Below are 24,265 nucleotides of genomic sequence, written 5' to 3'. Positions count from 1 at the left end.
GTTCAAAAATCAGGTTTTCAATCAGCAATTCCTAATTCAACTTCTGCTCTTTACAGACTAACACACGCTAATGAGGAACACTGCTTCTCTGCAAACCAGAACCACAACACACAGAGTAATCAGTTTAGCCCTGCACCCTCCGGCCAGAATGCCTCCAACTGGCTCAGCTACAGACGCACCTGGCTGGATGTTAAATTGTTGAAGGAAGAAGCCATTGGTTGGAAACTGTGCGTTGGCTTTATTACTATAAAGCAGCAGGGTGAAAAAGTAAATAAATACATAAAAATCAAAAACAGAACTGGGAAGCACTTTTGGTGCCAGTGAGTCTGGCTAGGGAGAACCAGCCTCCACTTGATCATGGCTCCTGCCATTTCTACCTTCCTCGTGTTATAAGTAAAATTTTGATGCCACAAAAGAAATAGCACTTGAAGATAAATCCTCTCACCAAGGCAGTTTACTTCTATAGAAGGGTGCGGCGCATGGATGGAATGATGGTGGCTGCATGCTCGGACAAGGGGAAGGGGTACTTATGCCTGACAGGGGTCACCCCTACTGCTGTGTCGTTCCCCTGTTGGCTGGGGTTAGACCACACAAGCTAGACTAATCCTGATTGGCTATTTTAAAAAGAGCAGGGGTCCGAGCTGGAGTGGGAGGGTGGGTGTTTTGGTGGGAAGGATAGTTACAGGCGAGTCAGAGTAGATAGCCAGGGGTGACCTAGGCCAAAGAAGGTGACCAGAGCAGGTGACCGGAATGAGTCAGGATGGAGCTGGAGCCAGGGGGAACAGATGTAAACTACTGATTAGAACTGGCAGAGAATTGTTTTTTCCAGTTGTTTGCTGGAATTACAAGGAAGTTAAACTTTAAAATAGAGAATTAAAGAATAAGAGAGCTGGACATAGTGACATACTGATTCTTTGAAGAGAAACTTGGGGTTCACTCTAACACTCAGATTTCTGACCTTTACAGCAATGGGCACGGAAGGGCACCTGCTCTATGGAGCATGGCATTGACCTTCTTCTGCTGCTCAATTATTCCAGCCAGCCTATAAAGTAGGTAGAGCAACAGCTTCGCTTTGCAGGTGAAGAAACTGAGGCACAGATGCCTGCCTTAAGTCACTTGCCAGAGGACACCAGTTTTTTCTGGCACCAAAGTCTGTTCTCTCCACTGCTGCACAAAAGTCACGTTTCAGCTCTTCTTTTGTTTAATTGACTCTCCTATCTCTCAGTGCTGACCTGACTGTGGCCTAATCCCCATGTATAATTCAGTGAAGGCAAAGGATCTACAAGGAGCCAAACACTGGGTCTAAAATACACCCTTTCCAGTTTGGCTTAATCCGGGTTTGAAAGGTAGTCTTCTTAGAAGAAATAAACTTTCATGCAATCCTCCATGAGTGTAAACTTTGTGTTCATAGCAGAATATTTGATGAGAATCAGACCACAGGTGTTCCTGGCCGTATCCTGAGTACAGTATTCTGTATACAGTGTTCTGTTTTGCTGACTGGGGGCAGAGAAGCCAAGTTGGACACATTGCAGGATGGAGAGCCTGCCGTACCCTGCTCAGCAGGCCAAAGAAGGAACCCCTGATGCATGGGGACTCGGCAGAACGTCTTACTGAACAAACACACCATGAGCTGAGTGCCCAACCAACCAGATAAAAATGCCCCTCACCAGGAAATGAAGGTATCAGGCCTCAAGGGCTTCTCAGGGTATGGGATTCTTTTAAGGGCAACCTTATTCTCGAGAGTTCATTGTTTGGGTTCCTGCTGAACTCCCTGAAGGTAGTTTGCAGATAACCTCAGAGATGGGCAGGAGGGCCTCCCAGCAGCATGGGGCAGGGCTTGTTTCTTTCTGAGGAGCTCAGGCCCCACACCCCTCAGCATCACTACCCACTGCCTGATGGAACAGCCACCCCCGCCTGGCCTGGCCAGCTCCCAGCCCCTCTTTACAGTCATCTGAATCTCAGAGCCCACCAGTCTGAAGCATGATAGATTCAGAGTCGCTCAGGTATTTCCCCAGAGCTTGTATAGCACCTAGACCGCCCGCTGTCACCCTGACCATCCCAGCTTAGCACCCTACCCCACCCTTCTGACATTTCCCTCATTGGCCCTTGCATATTTCAGCTTTGCAGCTTCTGGGAATTTCAGAGTGAGCACTGGGTGGGTCTGGAGCCTAAATCCCGTGGCTTCCGTAGGCAAACGTGTCTCTTTTGTCTGTCACCAGATCAAAGAAAGGGGGAAAGGAAAGGGTTTGATTGCAGGTGGAGGGGGTGGATATTTTCATTTATAGGCAGAGACTGGCTTGTGTAAAAGTTTCAGGTTACATGAAATCTAAGTAGTATTGAAAGAATCCTGATGACTTAATCTCCAAATGCCTTGAATGGCCTTCCTCAACATCCTGCTGGGGCCGCCTTGGGGTTGGGGACTTGCAGGCTTTTTAAACACATGGGCTTTGCCAACTGCACAGGGTTTAGGGGGCTGCACACAGCTTGGATGTGTGTAGTTCTCTATTGAGGGAGGCAGGCCATTTCTGACCATACCTGGCCTTGCACCCACCCAGGCTGTTCCCCCTGCTTCAGGTCCCTTCCCTGGTCCTGACTCCCTGAGCAATACCATGGCCCCCTCAGGGGCGAACTCCAAGGCAGCACACCAGGCACACACCTTCCCCAACACCACTGCTTTGAGCTGCCACGGGGTGTCCCCGTGGCCCTTTAGGCCTTGCCTTGTAGGAATTGGAGGAGGCCCCAGACACTTGCTCCAGGATGGCAGACCCTTAAGAACAGTGTCACCATGGGACTCACCCTGTAGCCTACTCATGCATGGCCAATAGGAGACCCCAGTAGACCTCAGAGGGGTGGACCCAGGAAAGCATGAACGAGTGGCCGAAGGATGACAAAGTCTCACTCTCTAGGGGTATGGCCATTTCCACACAGCCTTTCACACCCAGTAGGCCAGCGCTTCCCAACCTCTTTGGCACCAGGGACCAGTTTCCTGGAAGATAATTTTTCCATAGACTGGTTATGGGGGAAGAGGGGATGATTTCAGGATGAAACTGTTCCACCTCAGATTATCAGGCATTAATTAGATTCTTAGAAGGAGCATGCAACCTAGATCCCTCACATGTGCAGTTCACAAAAGGACCTCCTATGAGAATCTAATGCCACTGCTGATCTGATGGGAGGTGGAGCTCCAGCGGTCATGCTCCTTCACCTGCAGTTCACCTCCTGCTGTGCGGCCCAGTTCCCAACATGCCATGGACCAGTACAAGCCTTCAGCCCCGGGGTGGAGGATCCCTGCACGAGGCCATCTACCCTGTCACCCAGACAATGCCATTTATACTCGCTTATGGCTCCAACCAGAACCCATGGTGCATGAGCCCCGTGTCATACGGAATAATGGAGTGACTTGAAATGAGGACTTTGGTCCTGTACCTGGGAGGGCACAGAGGTGACCACAGAGGTAGCAGAAGTCAAGTCCACTCCTTGGGGCAAATGCAAACCAGCTATTGGACTAAGGTGGTAGACAGCCATGTGTAGTCCCCTTGAAATGTCACCTACTATTCATTTCCATCTATGCGCAACTTCTGTATCATTTCTGTGTCCCCAGCACAGAATAAGTAAAAACTGGGGGGAATTAAATGCAGAGTTTGGAGGTCTTGGCTTCTCTTCTCCAGCCATTGGACAGGAGAGTAGCAGTGGAGTGGAGGAAGGTGGTTTGGGAGCAGAACCCCTTGGGCTGGATGGCAGGCACAGGAGGGGGGTGAAGCATAATAGGAAGTAACCCCATCAACTCATTCAATCATTTGGGGTCATCTTCAGGTCCCAGTGCTGGGTGCTATGGGCTGAACTGTGTCTCCCCAAAACTTATACAATGAAGCCCAACCTCCCAGGCCCACAGAATGTGGCTATATTTAGAGATAGGCTTTCAAAGAGGTAAAGTAAAATGGGGTGATTAGAGTAGGCCCACATCTATACCCTGTGCCCTTGTAAGAAAAGGAAATTAGGACAGAGACACACAGACAGGCGACTCTGTGGAGCCACAGGGCAAGGACCATCATCTCTAAGCCCAGGAGAGAGGCCTCGGGGGAATCCAGCCTGACAACATCTTGACCTTTGATTTCCAGGCTTCCAGGTTGTGAGAGAGAAGTGTCTGTTGTTCAAGCCCCCAGTCTGCGGTATTTTATTATAGCAGCCTGAGCTTACCAAGACACAAGGGTCAATCTTATTATTAACACTTCGAAACTGAGGAAACTGAGGCTGGGAAAGGACTGAACTTGGATGGTTCCCAGATGTGTCTGGCTCTTCAGCGTCTCCTCTTCCTGCCACACCACAACCAGGGGAGGCAAGTGCAGCCCCCTTTTTCCCTGCCCCAGGTGCCGAAGACAGTGAGCAGGTCTTAGGCCAAGAGGAGGCACTTGTCCTTTGGCAGTGCTGGAAGAGCCAAAGGACAGTGGCGATAGCATGGCCGGAGGAGCCCAGGACACAGGCCTCCAGAGGGGGACAGGCCAGCGTGAGGACAGATGCTGCTCGTGGAGACTGGCCCACAGCCTGGGGGAAGGGTGTCAGGGGCACAGAGTGATTCACTGAGAGCTGGAGGCACCTGGAGGGGCTGCAGGAGCACAGGTTTGGAGACCCAAGTCCAGGGAAGGAGAAAAAGCACCAGTCTCAACAGGGAGAGAAAGTGTCCCAGGTGTGTAAGGAATGTGACCGCCTCTGTCATCGAAGCCCAGGGCAGCTGAGCACTGGACTTGTCTGATCTGACGTCAGGGTCAAAGCACCAGATGTGTTTCCCAGGAGGTTCCTCCCCAGCAGAAGCACGGACTCCCTACAGACAAAGACCCTCTTGGGCAGGCCGGCTATGACCAGGCCCTTCCCAGGAGACTCTGACCAGGGGCCAGGGAAAAGGAGAGTTGGGGAGCAGCCCCACCCCAGCCCTTCTGAGAGTAGTGCCCATGGAGGAAGGGCTGGGGAGGGGTGAACACCTGTCGGACAGGCAGAGAAGCGTAACAGGGCCATTCTTTTCTGCCCCTTGCTTCCTGCCTCCATGAAGCCCCAAAAATCCATATCTGTGTGTAAATAGATCATGGGGTGGGGGTGGAATTGCCACTTACTCAGCACTATCCTATGCCGTATCCCTAGGGGAGTGAGGCTTTGTCATTCTTTGGCTATTTCATGCTTTGTTCATGCTTTCCTGGGGCCACCTCTCCAGTGCAGCTGAACACTGGACTTGTCTGGCCAGGAGGTTCCTCCCCAGCAGAAGCACGGACTCCATACAGATGAAGACCCAGTGTCTACTGGTGTCTCCCATCAGCCATTGCACATCCATTGATATGCCTATCAATCAGTACTAAGAGCCTCCTCCATGCCAGCACTGGGAATAGAGCGGGAAGCAAAAAAACAGGGCCCTGGGCCTACTGAGTTGGGATTCAGTGCTGCACACTTTCACCTGAATCAGAGACATTCCATCCTCACATCATCTCCATAGAGTGGGCAGCATGAATGCAAAATAAGTGGAGATTCAGAGCACTGAGCACCTTATCCGTAGACACAGCGTGGTTCAGACTGAGGGTTTTCAACTAAAGGCCATTTTGCCCACAAAGGCAAATGTTGAAGACACATTTTTGGTGTCACAAGTGAATAGTGCCACTGGCATCTGGCGGGTAGAGGCCAGGGATGCCGCTAAAAATCCTATAATGCCCAGACAGACTCTGTAGCAAAGATTTCTCCAGCTCCAAAGGTCAACAGCACTGCGGTGAGTAGACACAGCTGCAGACCTCACCAGAGCCCACTCACACCCAACTCGGCTCACGGAGGCCCAGGATCTCCACACCCCAAGACCCTTGCAGGGGGACTGGCTTGTGGCTGCTCTGAATAATAGGCCATGGGAGGAAGTGCTTGTGTCGATTCTGGGCAGAAGTGGAAACATGCAGGTGAGACACCTCCATGGACGTTCCCCTACCATGAAGATGAAGGTCGCTTCCCCTGGAGCTTGGAGACAGGAGCAGCCTGTTGGGCTGGATTTCTGCACAAGGGACAGCTGCCCTGCAAAGTCATGGCCCCACAGAAGATTTTGCATATGTGAGAAATAAACATGGTTGTTGCAACACCACTGAGATTTAGGAGATGTTTCTTTACCAAGGCAAAGCCCAGTCTAGCCTGACAAATATACATGCTGGTGAGGACTTATGCCAACATTCAAAACCAAGCTCCAGCCCCGGACTCCTTACCTACCAAAGGCATGTTGTGAGGATCCATGAGATTAAGCATGTGGAGCCCTCAGCATGAGAAGACAGACCTTAAAGCCCAGGCCCTCAGCTTGCAGCATGCAGGCGGCTAGCATCCCAGGCCATCATCACCATCTGCATTCAGGGGAAGAGATAGAGTGTGAGCTCACAGGCAGGAAGGAGCCCAGGTTGTGAGAGAGCCAGGCCAGCCTCTGGATGCGTGGGGGAAAAAAAAGCAGTGTACCCAGCCCTGTGCTGGCCCTGAGCCCTGGGTGCACGTGAAGAACGAGGTCAATCAGCCATTATCTTCATCTTCCTGCAAAGCGGCCTGAATGAAAGAAATGAATTTCAAACGACTTGGACCAGTATCTAATTATTATGATTTATTATCACCAAGTACATAAAGCAGCCCCCTGGACATGACATTCCTCATTCCTCAGTGAGGCTGGGAGCCTGGCAAGCCTCCTGCTGCACCCTGAGCAATGCTTTTCATTATCATCATTATTTACAACAGCCCAGCCACCGGGGAGCAGGGCAATCGCCAATCTCCAGAAAGTTCGCAGCAAGTTCAAGGAACGGCCAGGAGGCCTTGAGGGCAGCTATGAAAATCAGAAAATAGCTTGGCAGTTGGGGAAAGGGGACCCCAGTGGCCTGAACATCTCCAGAAGTTTTGGCCTGTCTGACTTAAGAGGTTCACTGACAGAAAGGTGAGCTGGAGGCATTTCTGCACCTTCTCTTTCTTAAAAAAAAAAAAAAAATGTGGTAAAATACACTTAACATAAAATTTACCATTTTAACCATTGCAAGTGAAAAATACAGTTCGGTGGCATTTAAATACATTTACATTACTGTGTGGCCATCACCATCTTCACCTCCAGAATGTTTCGTTCTGCAAAATTGGAAGTCTCTCCCCGTTCAACACAAACTCTCCCTTCTTCGTCCCTCCAGCCCCTGGCAGCCACCACTCTACTTTCTTCTCTAGGTATTTGATCACTATAAGTCCCTTAGTGAATTTAGCTACTCAAGGTCCCTATTCTGGGTTCCTTAAATATCACGCGGTATTTATCCTTTTGTACCTGGCTATTTTCTATAGCAGAATGTCCTCAAAGTTCATCCACGTCTTAGCATATGACAGAGTTCCCTTGCTTTTCAAAGCTGAGTAACACTCCATTGCATGTATATACCACATTTGCTATCTATTCATCTGCTGGGGGACATCTGGGCTGTATCGTGAATAATGCTGCCACAAACAGAGGTGTGCAAATGTCTTCTTGAGTCCCTGATTTCAATTCTTTTGCACGTATACCCGGCATGGACTCATGAGATCATATTTTGAGAAGCTTCCATACTGTTTTCCACCTTGGACACACTATTTCATGTTCCCCTATCCCCAACACAAGGGCTCCATCCTCTCACCATTTCTACGCCTTACTATTAGGACCTTGCAGTGATCACTGTTACCGCTGGAATTCACCATTATGGAGCACTTCACAGTGTAGCCAGAACTTCCACATTCTCTCCAACTCCAAAGACTGAGGGTGATGCTAAGCTGGTAGGAGCTTTGGAACACAATTATAATAACACTTTCTCAGATTCAGGAAGCCACGTGACTCTCTGAACGTCATTCTGATTGGAGGTTAGTCAACAATGCCACGTGAACACAGCATGTAATCCTTCATCACAGAGGAAAATGTGCAAATGTAAATGCGTCATACCTGCCTGTATAAGAAACAGGAGTCATACTCTCATCAGACACATTTCTTAGCTTGGCATATACCTTCTCCGTCTCCCTCTGGGTCGGAAGTCACTGGCAGGATTTGAAGAGATGAATCCTGGAGACACGTGAGGTGTCTTAGTTAACCGGTGGGCTTTGGAACCAGTGCAACCCAGCCCTGTGCCCGTACGTGAGACACCTGTTCCCTCGCAGACTGTTCTTCATGTGTAAATTGCAGCTGATGACAGGATTTAATAGTCATAATAGCTGTCACTTACCAGGTGCTCCCTGGGTTGTGGGTACTTGTTTTTGAGAAAATTCACATGTAATAAAATTTACCATTGTAAAGTGTACAAATCAGTGGTTTTTAAACATGTGTTTACAAGCCGTCATCATGCTTTAATTCCAGAACATTTTCATCACCCCAGAAGAAACACTATACCCTTTAGCAGTAATTCTGTACCCAATCCATCACCTACCCCCACCTCCTGGCAATGACAAATTTACCTACTTTATGTCGTTATGGATTTTCTTATTCCAGACACCTCACATAAATGGAATCATATTAAACATGGCCTTTTGGATCTGGCTTCATTCACCTAACGTAAAGTTTTTGAGGTTTACCCACCTTGCAGCATGTGTCAGTACTTCGTTCCTCTTTATGGCTGAGTAATATCTTATTGTACCTATACATCACATTTTCTTGATCCAGCCATCTGCCAATGGACATGTGAGTTGTTTCCACCTTTTGGCTACTATGAATGATGCTACTAAAAACTCTCATATGCAAATTCTTGTGTGAACATGTTTTTAATTCACGTTGCTCGGCTGTAGGGTAATTAGATGCTTAACTTCCAGACTGTTTTCCACAGTGGTTATACCATTGAACATTCCCACCAGCCGTGTAGGAGGACTCCAATTTGTCTTCCTCCTCACTGACACTTGTTCTTGGCTGTCATTCTGGTTACAGACATCCTAGTGGATGTGAAGTGGTATCTCATTGTGGTTTTGATTTGATTCTCTTAATGACTAGGGATGTTGAGTATCTTTTCGTGTGTTTTCTTAGTGGCCATTTGTATATCTTTTTTGGAGAAGTGTCTATTCAATTTTCTTATTTTTAATTAGGTTATTCGTCCCTTTATTGTGGAGTTGTATGAGTTCTTTTCATATTCTGAATACTGAATTTATCTGTTCTTTGGTTGTTTGTGCCTTTGGTGTCATATCTGAGAAACCACTGTCAAATCCAAGGTCAGGGAGATTCAGTCCCATGTTTTGTTGTCAGAGATTTGTAGCTTTAGCTCTTACATTGATCCATTTTTTAGATTTTTGTATATGGTGTGAGGTTTGAGTCTAGCCTCACTGTTATGCATGTGGATATCTGTTGTCCCAGAACCATTTGTTGAAAAAAAAAATTGTCTTTGTACTCTAGTTTAAAATCAATTTCCCACAGATATACAGGTTTATTTCTGGCCCAGACACTGTTCTAAGTGATTTTGCCTTGTAAGGTAATTGTGATTAAATAAATGGTGAGAAAATATTTTGCCCACTATAATACTTATCCCCTACACATATGACAGACTGAACACTTGCAAGGATTTTTTTCACTTTCACAAAGCTTGATATTTCTTTTTTCCTTTTCCTTTTTTTTTTTTTTTTTTGAGATGGAGTCCTGCCCTGTTACCCAGGCTGGAGTGCAATGGCACAATCTTAGCTCACTGCAACCTCCATCTCCTGGGTTCATGCAATTCTCCTGCCTTAGCCTCCCCAACAGCTGAGATTACAGGTGCCCACCACCACACCCGGCTAATTTTGTATATCTTTAATAGAGATGAGGTTTCACCATGTTGGCCAGGCTGGTCTTAAACTTCTGACCTCGTGATCCACCTGCCTCGGCCTCCCAAAGTGCTGGGATTACAGGCATGAGCCACCACACACCCAGACCTGATATTTCATACTTTCTATTTTAATTCAGAATAATATTTGGCATTCGTCCAGGGTAGACTTTAATAGCTTATATATCAAGAATCTTCATTAATAGATAATAAATTTATTTATTAAGTGTTATTAGGTCATTAGGTTAAAAAAATAAATAGGGCTGAGCACAGTGACTCATGCCTATAATCCCAACACTTTGGGAAGCTGAGGTGGGCGACTCACCTGAGGTCAGGAGTTCAAGACCAGCCTGGCCAACATGGTGAAACCCCATCTCTACTAAAAATACAAAAATTAGCCAGACTTGGTGGTGGGTGCCTGTAATCCCAGCTACTTGGGAGGCTGAGGCAAGAGAGTCTCTTGAACCCAGGAGGCAGAGATTGCAGTGAGCCAAGATCACAACATTGCACTCCAGCCTGGGTGACAAGAGCAAAACTCTGTCTCAAAAAAATAAACAACTAAAATAAAAAATAATAATACATAAATAGACCTTTAACAAGTTAAATGTAAATAATTTGGTCCAACACTAATGGATTAAGATCCCATCAAAAAAGAGAAGCTTTACTTTTTCCACACAAAGAGTAATGACTAGTATGCTCTCCCCTTTTTCAGATTAGACATCTGAGACATGAAGATTAAAGGATAGTCCTAGATCCAGCTGGAGAGCCAGACACCAAGCCAGAGCCCTTTGCTCCAAGTCCAGGGCCCCTGTGTTTCATGCAAGCAAGCCCTGCCTTCTTGTTTGCAGATGGGAAGCCCAGCGAGTCCTTCTTTAGCAGGGGTGATGATGTTGTACATTAATCTGTAACACCAGGGGCGTTAGGCCCCAGTGTGTGATCGTTACGCAGAGACAAAATAGTTGGGGTCTCCACAACAGAGCATGCTGAGGAAAGGACTTGACAATGGCATGGGATGGGAGGAGGTGACAATGGTTTCTTAGCTGAACATATAATCATGCACTTTCCAGAAGTGTATGTTGACAGGTAACCTGCCCTGCCCCATGCAGGGCCTTCATGGGTCAAAATGGCTACCTATGGGTCTCAGCCAATGACCTCTGGTGGCTGTGACAATTGCCATGTGCCTACTTGGGTTGGAGTGGGGGTGTTACACTGTGGTGGTCCACAAAAAGTGAATGGAAAAGATTAGGCCATTCTGTAATAAAGGTAGCTTACTTTAAGTAAAGACTAAGGCTGCATCTGCTATGACCATGTTGGATGTTGATTTGTATGGCTGGAAGAAAAGAAATCTGAAAGAGAAACTATGCAAATGGCCACCATCCGAGACCACGCCATCTCCCCAGTCAGTCCTTGTTTTCGAAGGGCAGTTGTGTTTTCAGTACCCAATGGAACTTCCTCAAATTGCTGAGAAAGTTTTGGCCGTTATTGCTGCTGTTTTATGAGGATTTGGTCATTATTTCCTACATACGATATGAATTATTTATTCAATATTTTTTACATGCCATATTTATGAATTCTTTCTAATTCTTGCAAGAACACTACAGTTTCGGTATTGTTTCTCATATTGCAGTTGAGAGAACTGAAACTCAGAGAAGGCATGCCAGTGTCACTGAGTTTTCAGGAGATTGGACAGAGCCAGAACCTGTCTATCGAAGCACAGATGTTTTCAACCTCTGGACTATGTGTGATTGCCTCATATTTTGACTGAATTGTTTCATTTTGTTTATTTAGCTTCTGAAATTTGTATTCCTCACCCTGTCTTTATGTGCCTTGCGGGGAAAAACTTAAGCATTGGAACCAACATCCCAGTGATCAGAGAGTGGAAAGAATTCATGGCTTTTCCCCAGCAGCCCACGTAGGGCTGACCGGGAACTCTGCTCAGAGCATGGATATCTCAGATGCTCTGCCTGCAGCTGTCTTTCGTGGAGTGAGCTGACCCGGAGGGATTTCTTTAAGGGGAATATAAAAGTCTTTACAATCAGGATTTTCCGGGCTAGCTTTGGGCTCCTGACTTCTGAGTAACTAGGTCACGGCCATTTCAAAATAGCAGAACGTGTTCATCTTCACTATTGGCATCTAACAGTGAGAAATAGCAGGCGAATCAGTAAGACAAGAAGATGAAAGAAAAATACTGGAGGCCGGGCGCGGTGGCTCACCCCTGGAATCCCAGCACTTCCAGAGGCCGAGGCAAGCGGATCATGCGGTCAGGAGATGGAGACCATCCTGGCCTTGGTGAAACCCATCTCTACTAAAACACAAAAAATTAGCCAGGTGTGGTGGCATGTGCCTGTAGTCCCAGCTACGCAGGAGGCTGAGGCTGGGGAATCACTTGAATCCGGGAGACAGAGGTTGCAGTGAGCTGAGATCGTGCCACTACACTCTAGCCTGGCGAAAGAGCAAGACTTCGGCCCATTGCGGTGGCTCAAGCCTGTAATCCCAGCACTTTGGGAAGCCGAGGCAGGTGGATCACCAGGTCAAGAGATCAAGACCATCCTGGCCAACATGGTGAAACCCCGTCTCTACTAAAAATACAAAAATTAGCTGGGCGTGGTGGCACGTGCCTGCAGTTCCAGCTACGCAGGAGGCTGAGGCAGGAGAATTGCCTGAACCCTGGAGGCGGAGGTTGCAGTGACCGAGATTGTGCCACTGCACTCCAGCCTGGTGCCTGGCAACAGAGCAAGACTCTGTCTCAAAAAAAAAAAAAAGAGAAAGACTTCGTCTCAAAAGAAAAATACTGGAAGTGAGGGGGCAAACTATTAGTTTATGACTTCCAGATAAACTAATTTAAATTATTAAAAACGAATTAAATATGTCTACTTAATCTTAAGAGAATCAAATGAAGATTAATTGATGAAATAAGAGAATTCAGTGTGTGGTTAGTTATAATAGAAATATTTGGAAATCAAAAGCTTTTTCAATGTTAGCAAGAAAATATCACTTGCAAACAACACCAAAAAGTCTGAAATATCTAGGATTAAATTTAATATTTACAGAAGGACATAAAAAGAATAACCTTATGAATAGAGTGATATAATAATTCAGGTTTCAAAGCTCAGTGCACAAAAGAGGCCAGGTAGTAAATATTTTTCAGCCTTGGGAGCCACATGATCTCTGTCCCAACTACCCAATTCTGCCATGATTGTGTGAAAACAGCACATAAACGAGCCAGCAAGAGTGACTAAGTTTTAATAAAACTTTATTCAGGGCCAGGCGCGGTGGCTCACACCTGTAATCCTAGCACTTTGGGAAGCCAAGGCGGGCGGATCATGAGATCAGGAGTTTGAGACCAGCCTGGCCAAAATAGTGAAACCCCGTCTCTACTAAAAATACAAAAAATTAGCCGGGCATGGTGGTGGGCAACTGTAATCCCAGCTGTTTCTTTTTTGATTTTTTGGAATTATCAGGTTACCTACTTTGTACCCTCGCCTCTTGAATTTGAAGTGGAAGCATTTTTAAAATAAAACATGCCATGGATCTCTTGGACAATATATGCCATATCATTTATTTTGGCGCTCCTTAACCTCAAATATTTTAGTTCTTTTGCATTTAAAGATGAGCTTTTTATGTTTACTTTAAAGAACTTCCTTTGAAGATTTTAATTTAGCCAAGACAGGGAGTTTGTAGTCAAGCTGCTATGAAGTGTATGGATATAATTGAAGTCAGCATTTCCCAAGCAATGTCTCCTGGCAATTTTCAAGGCCCTTTATAGATATTTTAGAACACAGCTCTTTCTAGCCCGTTTCACATTCTTTCCTTCATCCTCCATTTGAAAGGTTCTGCTCCCCAGAGAGGTAAACCGAAAGTGCTGAGATGCAGCAGGGAGCGCAGGGCTGACTATGCAGGCAGTGCCTGTCTCCTACCGCATTTGTATAGTTTTTATGCTTATGGAGACAACCGTGATGCCTCAAGCTCAATTTTCAGTGTAATTACCTGCATGTGACATTGACGTGAATCCCTAGGTGATAGGTACAGACATTCCTATGTCATTTCTGACTTCTGTGTGTCAAATGAATGGGCCCATAAAAGACACTGTCATGGAAAAAGGTGACTCGAAGGTAGTGCTTAGCTGTCTTAGATAGCTCACTTTTTAAAAAAATAAACTCAAGCAGATTTTAAAATTTTAGGTTATTTCCTGAATAGCTGATGGACTGCTATTGTAAATGTCCCGTCAGGGTTGGGGAGGTTGGGTTTTTTAACCCATTTTAGATGAAAGCCCACGCAAGTGCACTGAGCCAAGGGCTCCTTCCTCAATGACTGTGTGCCCGTCATGACGATTGCTAAAATCTAACGAGCACAGCTTCTGCTGCTCATGGAATCCTCACAGAAACCTCTGAGGGAGACTCTTTTATTACCATGCCACTTTACAATGGGAAAACCGAGGCATGGAAGACAGTACCAGTTACTTTCCTAAGAGGACTGCTTGGGCAGTAGACTGTTCAGAGCCTCATCCACGCCCGCCACACTGTGAAGCACCCTGCCGTCAGCCTGTGGGCTAGGATCACAGAAGGGGCTGTGGGGATGCGACGGAATCTCCCCTGCCAGGCCCAACCCGAATGCACAGTCAGTGTCATTTTCCTTGTTCTCCTCACTTCTGCACCTGTTGCTCCTAGCTTTCTTTCAGCTGGAAAGTCACACCAGCCAGATTTTAAGATTTTTTTTTTTTTTTTAGGAAGAGCAAACAAATTATCTCCATATATGAGCCTATGGCATTCGCCAAGAGTCACAGTGAGCCAGCAACAGTCCACAGATGCATATGACATCTGTTTTGAATGCTCGGAGAGATTTTTGATTCAGAACTTATTTTTCAACCCTGTTTTCACACAGGAGAAAGTCCTGTGCTAACTGCCCTCTCATTCACTATTTTCTCCCATTGAACTTAAACTTTGCATGGATGCCCACACTAGACGATCAGAAACTCTAGTGGCTGAGAAGATCCAGGGCGTGCCCATGTGGCCCTCGCAGTATGCGACTGCATGAGACCCAAGGATAAGTCCTTCCCCGACTCCCAGGGGACATTCCTTAAGGTCCTCTGCCTGCCTCTCGTCCTCCTAGGGTGAAGTCAGCCTGCACCATTGATCCTCCCCCAGACCTTCAGGTTACAGACAGGCCCAGGCTTGTCTCAGTCTGACCAGGGCTCTGCTGGAGTTCTTAGGAGCCACCCATGCCTGGCCCCAGGATCTGCCCTTCTAGTTGGGGAGGGGGTGTCTCTGGAGTCTGAGCCGGGCTGGGCCCAGCCTTGCCGGAGTCTCCTTGGCTGGCACAGTGGCCACTCAGCTCTGGTTTCAAGGAGTCATTTATCTCCAATCCATTCCATATTCTGGATGGGGTCCCAGCCTTTTCTCTGACACATTGCACTGCTGACTTGGACATTGGGGTCTGTTTTCCTTCACCTTGCCTGGAGACTGTGGGAGGCTCCCGTTCTCTGACCTGTGGCCCCTCTGCTGGCGCTGCAGGGGTTGGGAGGCTGCTCAGCCCCCTGGGGCCTGTCCAGGCCTCTCACCAATGGTGTGATTCAGACAGTGGGCGGGGGGGGGGGGGTCCTCCCCCTCAGCTGTAGGCAAAAGCTCCTGGGGAGATATCTATAAATACAGACATATAAGCCTCACTCTCATGCCCGTTTCTGATTTAATCGTCAGGTGTGGAGTCCAGCAACAGTGCTGTTTACAACCTTGCAGACCCTCTCCTGTGCAGTCAGGGATGAAAACCATATCTGAGACTGCACTGAACCATGTCAGTGACCCCAACAGCACTGAAACCCACCCAACCTGAAGAACTGGGGCCTAGAAACGGGGCTGGTCCACTGGCTGGTTGCTTCCACCTCCTCATGGAGAACACATATCCTTTCCAGATACAGCCCCCAAAGCATCGCTCACCTCTACCAAAAGCCACCGTGGCTTGTCTGTTATGGGGAGACTCCCACCAATGCAGAAAGACCTATGTCTTCAAAGCCAGGAGGTGGGCCTTAGCGGAAATCAAGAACCTGCAGCTGGAGGGCCAGGGTGTAATCAGCCCAGCTGGGTGCTGGACTCGCCAGGTGTCAGCAAAGGGCTCTCTTCCCATTGGACTGAGGGCCTGGACTCTGAATCCGTGGGCCCTGCAGGAATCAGAAGGGCAGGTCTTCTGCTGTACCCGGATCTCCTCATGGCCTCGAGAGAAACAGGCCTCTGTGGGTGACTATGTCCGCTCCTCCTCCCTCTGGCTCTGGCTGAAGGCTGCCAGGAGAGAAGGAGAAACTGGTCCTCACAGGCCATACTCAGGGATGGCTTCTCCCTGGGCTCAGACAGAGTGATTCCCGGGTAAAGGTGTTCATCCACTCCTCTTTCTCAAATGTCCAGGTAGAGTGGAAATTTCCTCAGAAATGGCTTGTATGGTGGGCCCTGAGCCCAGGCTGTGGCCAACCCCCATCCCCCACTTCCCACCAAAGCTTCGCAGGTGACATTGCTGATTCCGGCCCACCTCTATCTGCCCATGCCCCTGTTGAAGCCTGAATCATGTGTGTCTCTGAGTCCCTCTCTAGCCTTCTGCCCCTCCTCCAGCACCCCTTTCCATTGCCATTAGCCTTTCTGTGCACGGTCAGTCAGCCCTAGGTATCACTCAACCATGGAGACACTCAGGCCCTGGAAACAGCCTGACCCTGGAAGATGCTCAGTCAGTGTTTGCTGGGTTAGGAGATGAATGCAGTTGCTTGAGTTGAGGGAGAGGCGGTGGTTGGCCACAGAGGTGGATGTGCAATATTATCACTGTGTGACTGTGGGTGATCACTCCAAAGGAGCTCCCGAGTGGTTCTCTGCTTCCTGCGGGGCAGGGACAGATGCTGGCCCACGGCCCCAGGGGAGCAAGGCAGGACCAGCATGAGACAGGCCTTCCTAAGGTATCAGGCACAGCTGCGGAAGCAACCCCACCACAGAGTCCCCACACTAGCTGCTGCCACTGTCTAAAGGGAAGCTGCCAGGGCGCTCCTGCGTGCCACGCTGCAGTTCACAGGCTCAGTCTACTTCAGGAGGGAAGTGGCCTTGTCTATCCTTTTAGAAGTTGAAATAGGCCTGCCTTCCTTTTTCCTTCCTTCCTTCCTTTCTTCCTTCCTTCCTTCCTTCTTCCTTTTTCTCTCTCTCTCCCTCTCTCTCTCTCTCCCTCTCTCTTTCTCTCTCCTTCTCCCTTTCTCTCTTTTTCTTTTAAAGAAAAAAACAGCAAAAAAAGAAGTTGAGATAGGCTGGGCATAAGACCTCACACCTATAATCCCACTGTTTCGGGAGGCAGAGGAGAGAGGATCGCTTGAGTCCAGGAGTTCAAGACCAGCCTGGAAAACTTAGGGAGACCCCTAACACTACAAAAAATTTTTAAAATGAGCCAAGCATGCATGCCTGTAGTCCCAGCTACTCAGGAGACAAAGACGAGATGACCCCTTGAGCCCAGGAGGTCAAGGCTGCAGCCAGCCATGCTCATGACACTACCCTCCAGTCTGGGCAACAGAGTGACACACCCCCGCCCCCATTTCATATTAATGAATGAATTAATTAATTAAAAATTGTGATAACTTCCACTTTCCTGGCTTATTTGGGGTAAATATTAAATGAAGAGATTAAATTATGTAAATATTAATTAAATGTTAAAGGACGATTAAGATGATGTTCATAGACCATAGGGCCACATAATGTCTCTGAAGCAGAAATAAGTAAATAAAGTCCTATTTCTAAAAAACACACAACCACAGTGAAATGTGATTTGGTTGAAGGTGCGTTCTCTCTACTTTCCTTTGCCTTGTTTCCTGCTACTAAAGATCATCCCTTTTTTGCTTGTGAGTATTTTCTGCCGTCGTGGTTATGGATTTCTCCATCTGACAACATCTGTATCACTTTCCTGGTCTCACAGCCCTGTGCCAAAGAAAGACTATTGAGACCCACTGCAGTACATCTTTCTGTCAGCCGGTGTACTGTATAGGAAAATCTTGAGGTCAGATGTTGTCATATTTTGAACAGTGCTGATAGCCAGAGAGCTGCTCAGATTCCAGGCGAGCAATGCCTGTGTGGACCGGACACAAGCTGCACGGGACACGTGTTTCCTGCGTTACTGCGATGGCGTCTCTTCTGCTTACCTTGCCCTGTTCTCCCTTTATTTCTCTTTTTAAAAATCTGTTTTCATTTTTGCACAATGTGTTCCTTTGTCTGTTTCCATCACAGCTCTGTCCATGGACTAAAATATAATTTTTTAAAGAAACAACAGGGGACCAGATGCAGTGGCTCACATCTGTAATCCCAGCGCTTTGGGAGGCCAAGGCAGGTGGATCACCTGAGGTTAGGAGTTCATTCGAGACCAGCCTCACCAATACGATGAAGCCCCATCTCTATTAAAAATACAAAAAATTAGAGCGTCTTGGCAGACTCCTGTAATTCCAGCTACTCAGGAGGCTGAGGAAGGAGAATCACTTGAACCCAGGCAGAGGTTGCAGTGAGCCAAGATCACATTGCACTGCAGCCTGGGTAACAAGAGTGAAACTCCATCTCAAAAGAAAACCTGTTTTTCCATGTCTTCTCTTCTCCTGGATCCTCCTCTCTCCTCACCCCATTCCCACCCCTCCCTCTTTTCTATGACTTTTTATGGTTCTTTTTTTTTCTCCCTCTGCTTCCATTTTGTACCATTGCTATTCCTATTAAAAAAAAAAAAAAAAACTTCGTGCCCTAAGTTTTTTCTAAACATCTACTTCATGTCCCCAGAATTTTGAATTTTTTGAATTTATTTATTTTGAGATGGAGTTTCACTCTTTTTGCCCAGGCTGGAGTGCCATGGCAAGATTTTGGCTCACTGCAACCTCCTCCTCCTGGGTTCAAGCGATTCTTTTGCCTCAGCCTCCCAAATAGCTGGGATTACAGGCATGGGCCATCATACCAGCTAATTTTGTATTTTTAGTAGACACAGGGTTTTACCATGTTGGTGAGGCTGGTCTTGAACTCCTGATATCAGGTGATTCACCTGCCTTAAACTCCCAAAGTGCTGGCGTGAGCCACCATGACCAGCCTATAATTTTGAATTTTAAAATAAACTCCCTGAGCTGTTCCCTGCAGTGGCCATCACATTGATGATAGGTACTAGAGCCGGTAAACTGTCCGTCCCCGTCAGAGGAGCACACCCCACCAGATAAGTGCACCCCACCTGCACCCAGATCTCTATTCTGAGTCCAGAATTGAAAGCTCCTTTTTCCTTCCCCCCTGAAGGGCTTTCCCTCTTGCTCCATGTCAAGGATGGGAGACATTTGTGTTGAGAAGCAGCAAAGCAGCATGGCGGCTTCTAACACCTCATGTCAAAGACCACCTGAGTCAAAGCAATAATTAGTGTCTCTCATCACTTTGACCAGAGATGTGAAAAATCTCCACACTCCTGTATTTTTCCAGGAGAAAAAGAAAAGCCCTCTGGAAACAAAAACTGAGATGGTTGTGGCTGGAGATGTTATGTGGGTGCATTCTATTGCTGTTTCTAGTCTGTTTCCACTCGTCCCAGCTTCTGGGATACCCCTAGCTGACCGGACCACACCTCGGTGGGAGAAGGTAGTACGAGTGCTGCTGGGGAAGATCACAGAATCTAAAAGCAAAAGGCGGCTGTGAATCTCAGTTCCGCCCTTAGTCACTCAGTGTCCTTAGACAAGCAGTGACCTTGCTGGGCTTAGTTTCTTGAAGAATAAAGTGAGGATAATCTCAAAATTCTGAGTGAAGATTTTATGTATTGACAATCTGCATATATACATGAACACACACATACATAGATATTTAATGTGAGACTATATCATAAGGCATAAATGCAACATTTAGTACTTAGAAGAAACGTAATGAAAAATAACAATTAATTAAGACTTTATAATGACAAAATTCTTTGAAAATGAATTCTCATTGTAGAATGATTTATGCAGTTAACTTCCTATGACTGTATCTTTTAAAAGCTCTGATTAAGACATGATACAATTCTGAGGTTAATCCCAATCCCTCCTCACTATAAGTTGGTGAAATCCTTAGTTAGTTTCAATAGTAGAGACAATTTTCTTTTAGCACTTGATTATGTTTCTGTCTATATGTCCTTCCATATACTGCATCTGTTTTAGTAGAAATTAATACTCCCCTGTGTTACACTGTAAGTAACACAGAATTAACACGTGAATTCTGTGTTACTTACAGTGAATTCTTGGTTTCATTCTTCAATTGCTCAATGCTCAGACATCACTGTTTTCACTGAAATAGGTTGATGCAAAAGCAATTATGTTTTTTGCATTGCTGGATTTTGCCATTTGATAGTGGAATACATTCTTAAATAAATATGGCTATGTTATACATCATTTTAATGGGCATTTCTCACTTTATGTTCTTTTGCTAATGACTTACTGCTTTGTGTTTTATGTTTGTTTTATTTTATTTTTATTTATTTATTTTCTTGAGATGGAGTCTCCCTCTATTGCCCAGGCTGGAGTGCAGTGATGCAATCTCGGCTCACTGCAACCTCCGCCTCCTGGGTTCAAGCAATTTTTCTGCCTCTGCCTGCCCAGTAGGTAGGACCACAGGTGCACACCACCACGCCTGGCTAGGTTTTTTTTTGTTTTTGTTTTTTGTATTTTTAGTAGAGACAAGGTTTCACCATATTGGCCAGCCAGACTGGTCTCCAACTCCTGACCTCATGATCCACCCACTTAGACCTCCCAAAGTGATGGGATTATTGACGTCAGTCACCAAGCCCGGCCTTATGTTTATTTTAGACTGTGAAAATGATGTTAGACAGAAAGCAAAGTCAAGCAATTTTCTTAGTCGAATTCAAAACGGGTCGTAAAGCAGCAGAGACAACTGGCAATATCAACAACGCATTTGCCCCAAGAACTGCTAACGAACACACAGTGCAGTGGCGGTTGAAGTTTTGCAAAGGAGATAAGAATCTTAAAGATGAGGAGCATGGGGTCGGCCATTGGAAGTTGACCATGAGAAACTGAGAACAATCATCAAAGCTGATCTTCTTACAACTATACGAGAAGTTCCCAAGGACCTCAACGTCACCATTCTACAGTCGTTCAGCATCTGAAACAAATCAGAAAGGTGAAAAAGTTCAGTAAGTGGGTATCTCATATGCTGACCAAAAATCAAAATAATCATTATCTTGAAATGTTGTCTTCTATCATTCTACACAACAATGAATGATTTCTCAACCAGAAGGTGACGTGCGACAAAAAGTGAATTTTATATAACCACCAGCAATGACCAGCTCAGTAGTTAGACTGAGAAGAAGCTCTAAAGCACTTCCCAAAGCCAAATTTGCACCCGAAAAACGTCATTGTCACTGTGTGGTGGTTTGCTGTCTGTCTGATCCATTACAGCTTTCTGAATCCACGCGAAACCATTACATCTGAGAAGTATGCTCAGCGAATTAATGAGATCCCCTGAAAACTGCAATGCCTGTAGCCAGCATCAGCCAACGGAAAGGGCCCGATTCTCCACGACAATGCCAACCGCATGTCACACAACCAGTGCTTCAGCAAAAAACAAGCAGTCAATTAATGAAGAGGCAGATATAGAATCAGTAACGTGCTGATAAACCAGATCCTCACCATCCCCCTTTCCTTCTTTCCTCCCTCCCTCCCTCCCTCCCTCCCTTCCTTCCTTTCTCTCTTTCTCTTTAATCCTGAGATTCTGAAAATCTTTCTTCACAGTGTGGAGGGAGTGGGAATAGGGAAGAGAGGAAACACACGTCAACTCTAAAATTTTCTGATCTCTTTTTCTTTCAATAGCTGAGAATCCATTTTTTCCCCCTTGAGGCCCATTGACTTCATGTTTCTACTCATATGTTTTCATGGCTTTCTCATCCAGTGATAGGTTTTACCCAAGGTAAAACCTCACGTTTATAATCTTTCCCTGTGTGCCTTTTTCTTGTCTTCAAGTTCTTCCAGCTGTGGAGCCAACTCTCTGTGCTGTGTTCCCAGAGGCCATCCTTCAAGAGTCCTTGGCCCTGTCTGTCTCTGATGTCCTGGATCCAGTCCCATTTTGGACTTCCATTTTGGAAAACATCTTCAGAGACTTCCTGCAAAAACATCTGTGGGTTCTTAAATGTCTAAAAGAATTTGTTCTGCCACCATACTTGATAGTTTCTCTAAAGTATAGAAGGTTAAGATATTCCCTCAGAACTTTTAAAGCTTTGTTCTTTGCCTTCTAACATTTACACCTGATAATAAAAAGTCTGGTGCCAGTAACAGTCTCATTATCTATAAATGACTTTTTTTTTTGTCCCTGGGAGATTTTGCCGCCTTTTCTTCATTGCTGCTGTTCTGAAATTTCACCCTACAGTGTTAATGTGCTGACTAAATGAGTTAAAATGTGGGAAGTGCCTGAAACAGTGACTGGATTGTAGTAAGTACTCAATAAGTAGAGGTTGTAGTTATTGTTCCCGGTGGCAAGCATGGTGGTGACAGTGGTGATAGAGGCAGTGGTTACAGTGATAATGATGATGGTGGTGAAGATGGTGGTGATGTTGGCAGGGGTGATAATGGTGATTACAGTGGTCACAGTAGTGGTGGTGGTGATAGTAGTGACTGATGATGGTGGCGGTGGTGGTAATGGCAGTGACAATGGCAACAATAGCAATGGTGGTGGTGATCGTGGAGGTGGAGGTGCTGATGCTGAAGGCAAAGGTGGTTATGATGGAGGAGACAGTAACTGTGGTGGTGGTGGCAGTGGCAGTGGTGATAATAGCGGTGGTGGTGATGATAGTGGTCACGACAGTGATGGGGATGACGGTAGTCATGATAATGATGGTGAAGGTGATGGAGGTTATGATAGCGGAGATGGTGATGGTGGTGATGGTAGTAATAACAGTAATATTGGAGGTGGTGATGTTTATCGTGGCTGGGGTTGCAGGGGTGGTACTAATGGAGATGGTGATCGTGGTGGTAGTAATGGTGATGATGATATTGGTGATTGTGGTGATGACGGGAGTTATGATCCTTGTGGTGATGGTGGTGATGCTGATGGAGGTAGTAATTGTGATGGTGGTGGTTTAGGTGGTGGTGGTACCAATGATAGAAGTGGTAGTAGTGATAGTGGTGGTGGTGATGGTGGCAACAGTAGTGATGATGGTGATGGTGATGGTGATGATGGTGGTGGTGATGATGGCGTGGTTTTGGTGGTGGTAGTGGTTACTTTTTGTTATGTTTGGAACTGAGACTTTTCATTCATACTACTTGACAATGAATGCTCATGTCTCTATCACAATGGAAATTTTCTTTTACAATGAATTTAACAATCACACATTGGTTCTTTCTTTTTTATTTTTAGAAATCCTGTCAATTGGCTAATAAATTCCTAGACTAATCCTTAGTGTTTTTTATATTTCTTATTCATATTTTTAATTAATTAAGTTTTTGTTCCACATTCCAAATGCTCCTTGACTTTATCTGTTGACATTTGTATTAAATTTTATTCTTTTGACAATCAGACACATGTCTAACTTCCAAGAGCCTTTCCTATTCTCTGTTCCTTTACTGTAGCATCTTTTCCTTACTGCATGGATACAGTTCTGGGTGGATCCTACTTAAACTTTATGATTGCTGTTGGTAATTCTTTCCTCTTCCTCTGAATTACCTTGGCTCATCTTGTCTGTACAATTTATGCAGATTTTTCTCAAGGGTCTGGTGATGCTCAGTAACTATTTCCTGAGAACCAGACAGTTGGAAACTCTGTAGGTGAGCTGTGCTTGTCAATTGGCAAGGTCCATTTTAGGTTGAGTAGAATTGAAGGGAGTCAGTCAAAGCTAAAATGAACAGGGCTTGCTCTAGAATTTCAGCCTCAATAGCAGCTATGCCAGCTTTGCACAGAGGATTAGTTCAGTTTATTTCAAGAAGCACCTTTTGAATTGCCAATGCCTAGGGACTGCATGCTTGGTGGAAAAAGGGGCAGGGTCAACCCTCTGCCCACAATCTCCTCAATCCCTTCCCTACTTGAGCTGTGTGACCTCCTGTCTTCCCACTCCTCCGTTCCTCAAGGCTCTGCTGGCCAGGTCAACACCTCCACCTCCTGGGCCCCAGCCTGCCATGGGCACATCCTGGGCTTGCTCCCCCCACCACGTTGCACCAGGCAGCACCCTTAGTCGTTTTTTATTTTTCAGAAGTGTATTGGAGTTTCATGGCTGATAGTAACCCAGCCCTCTCTGTTTTCCTCATAGCCTTACCCCCACCTTAAAGAGACTTGGAATGGGCAGTGGTGGATGTGGGTGCTCAGTCCATCATCCTGAGTCAGATCCATCAAAGAGACATCATAACAGCGTTTTGGACTGACAGGAAACTCCACCTAAAAATATCCACCTCTGAATGCTGGCTTGATACCTGAGGTCTATGGCGACTTGAGTGGCTAATCCAAGACTCTGCCATATCTTCATGCACCTGTTCATGGACTGCCTGATCTGCTTTCCCTGGCACTCAGGAGGTGATC

This window comes from Callithrix jacchus, chromosome 11 (assembly GCF_049354715.1).
Source record: "Callithrix jacchus isolate 240 chromosome 11, calJac240_pri, whole genome shotgun sequence".
NCBI classification, from domain to species: domain Eukaryota; kingdom Metazoa; phylum Chordata; class Mammalia; order Primates; family Cebidae; genus Callithrix; species Callithrix jacchus.
Note: the sequence above shows the minus strand (reverse complement) of the source record.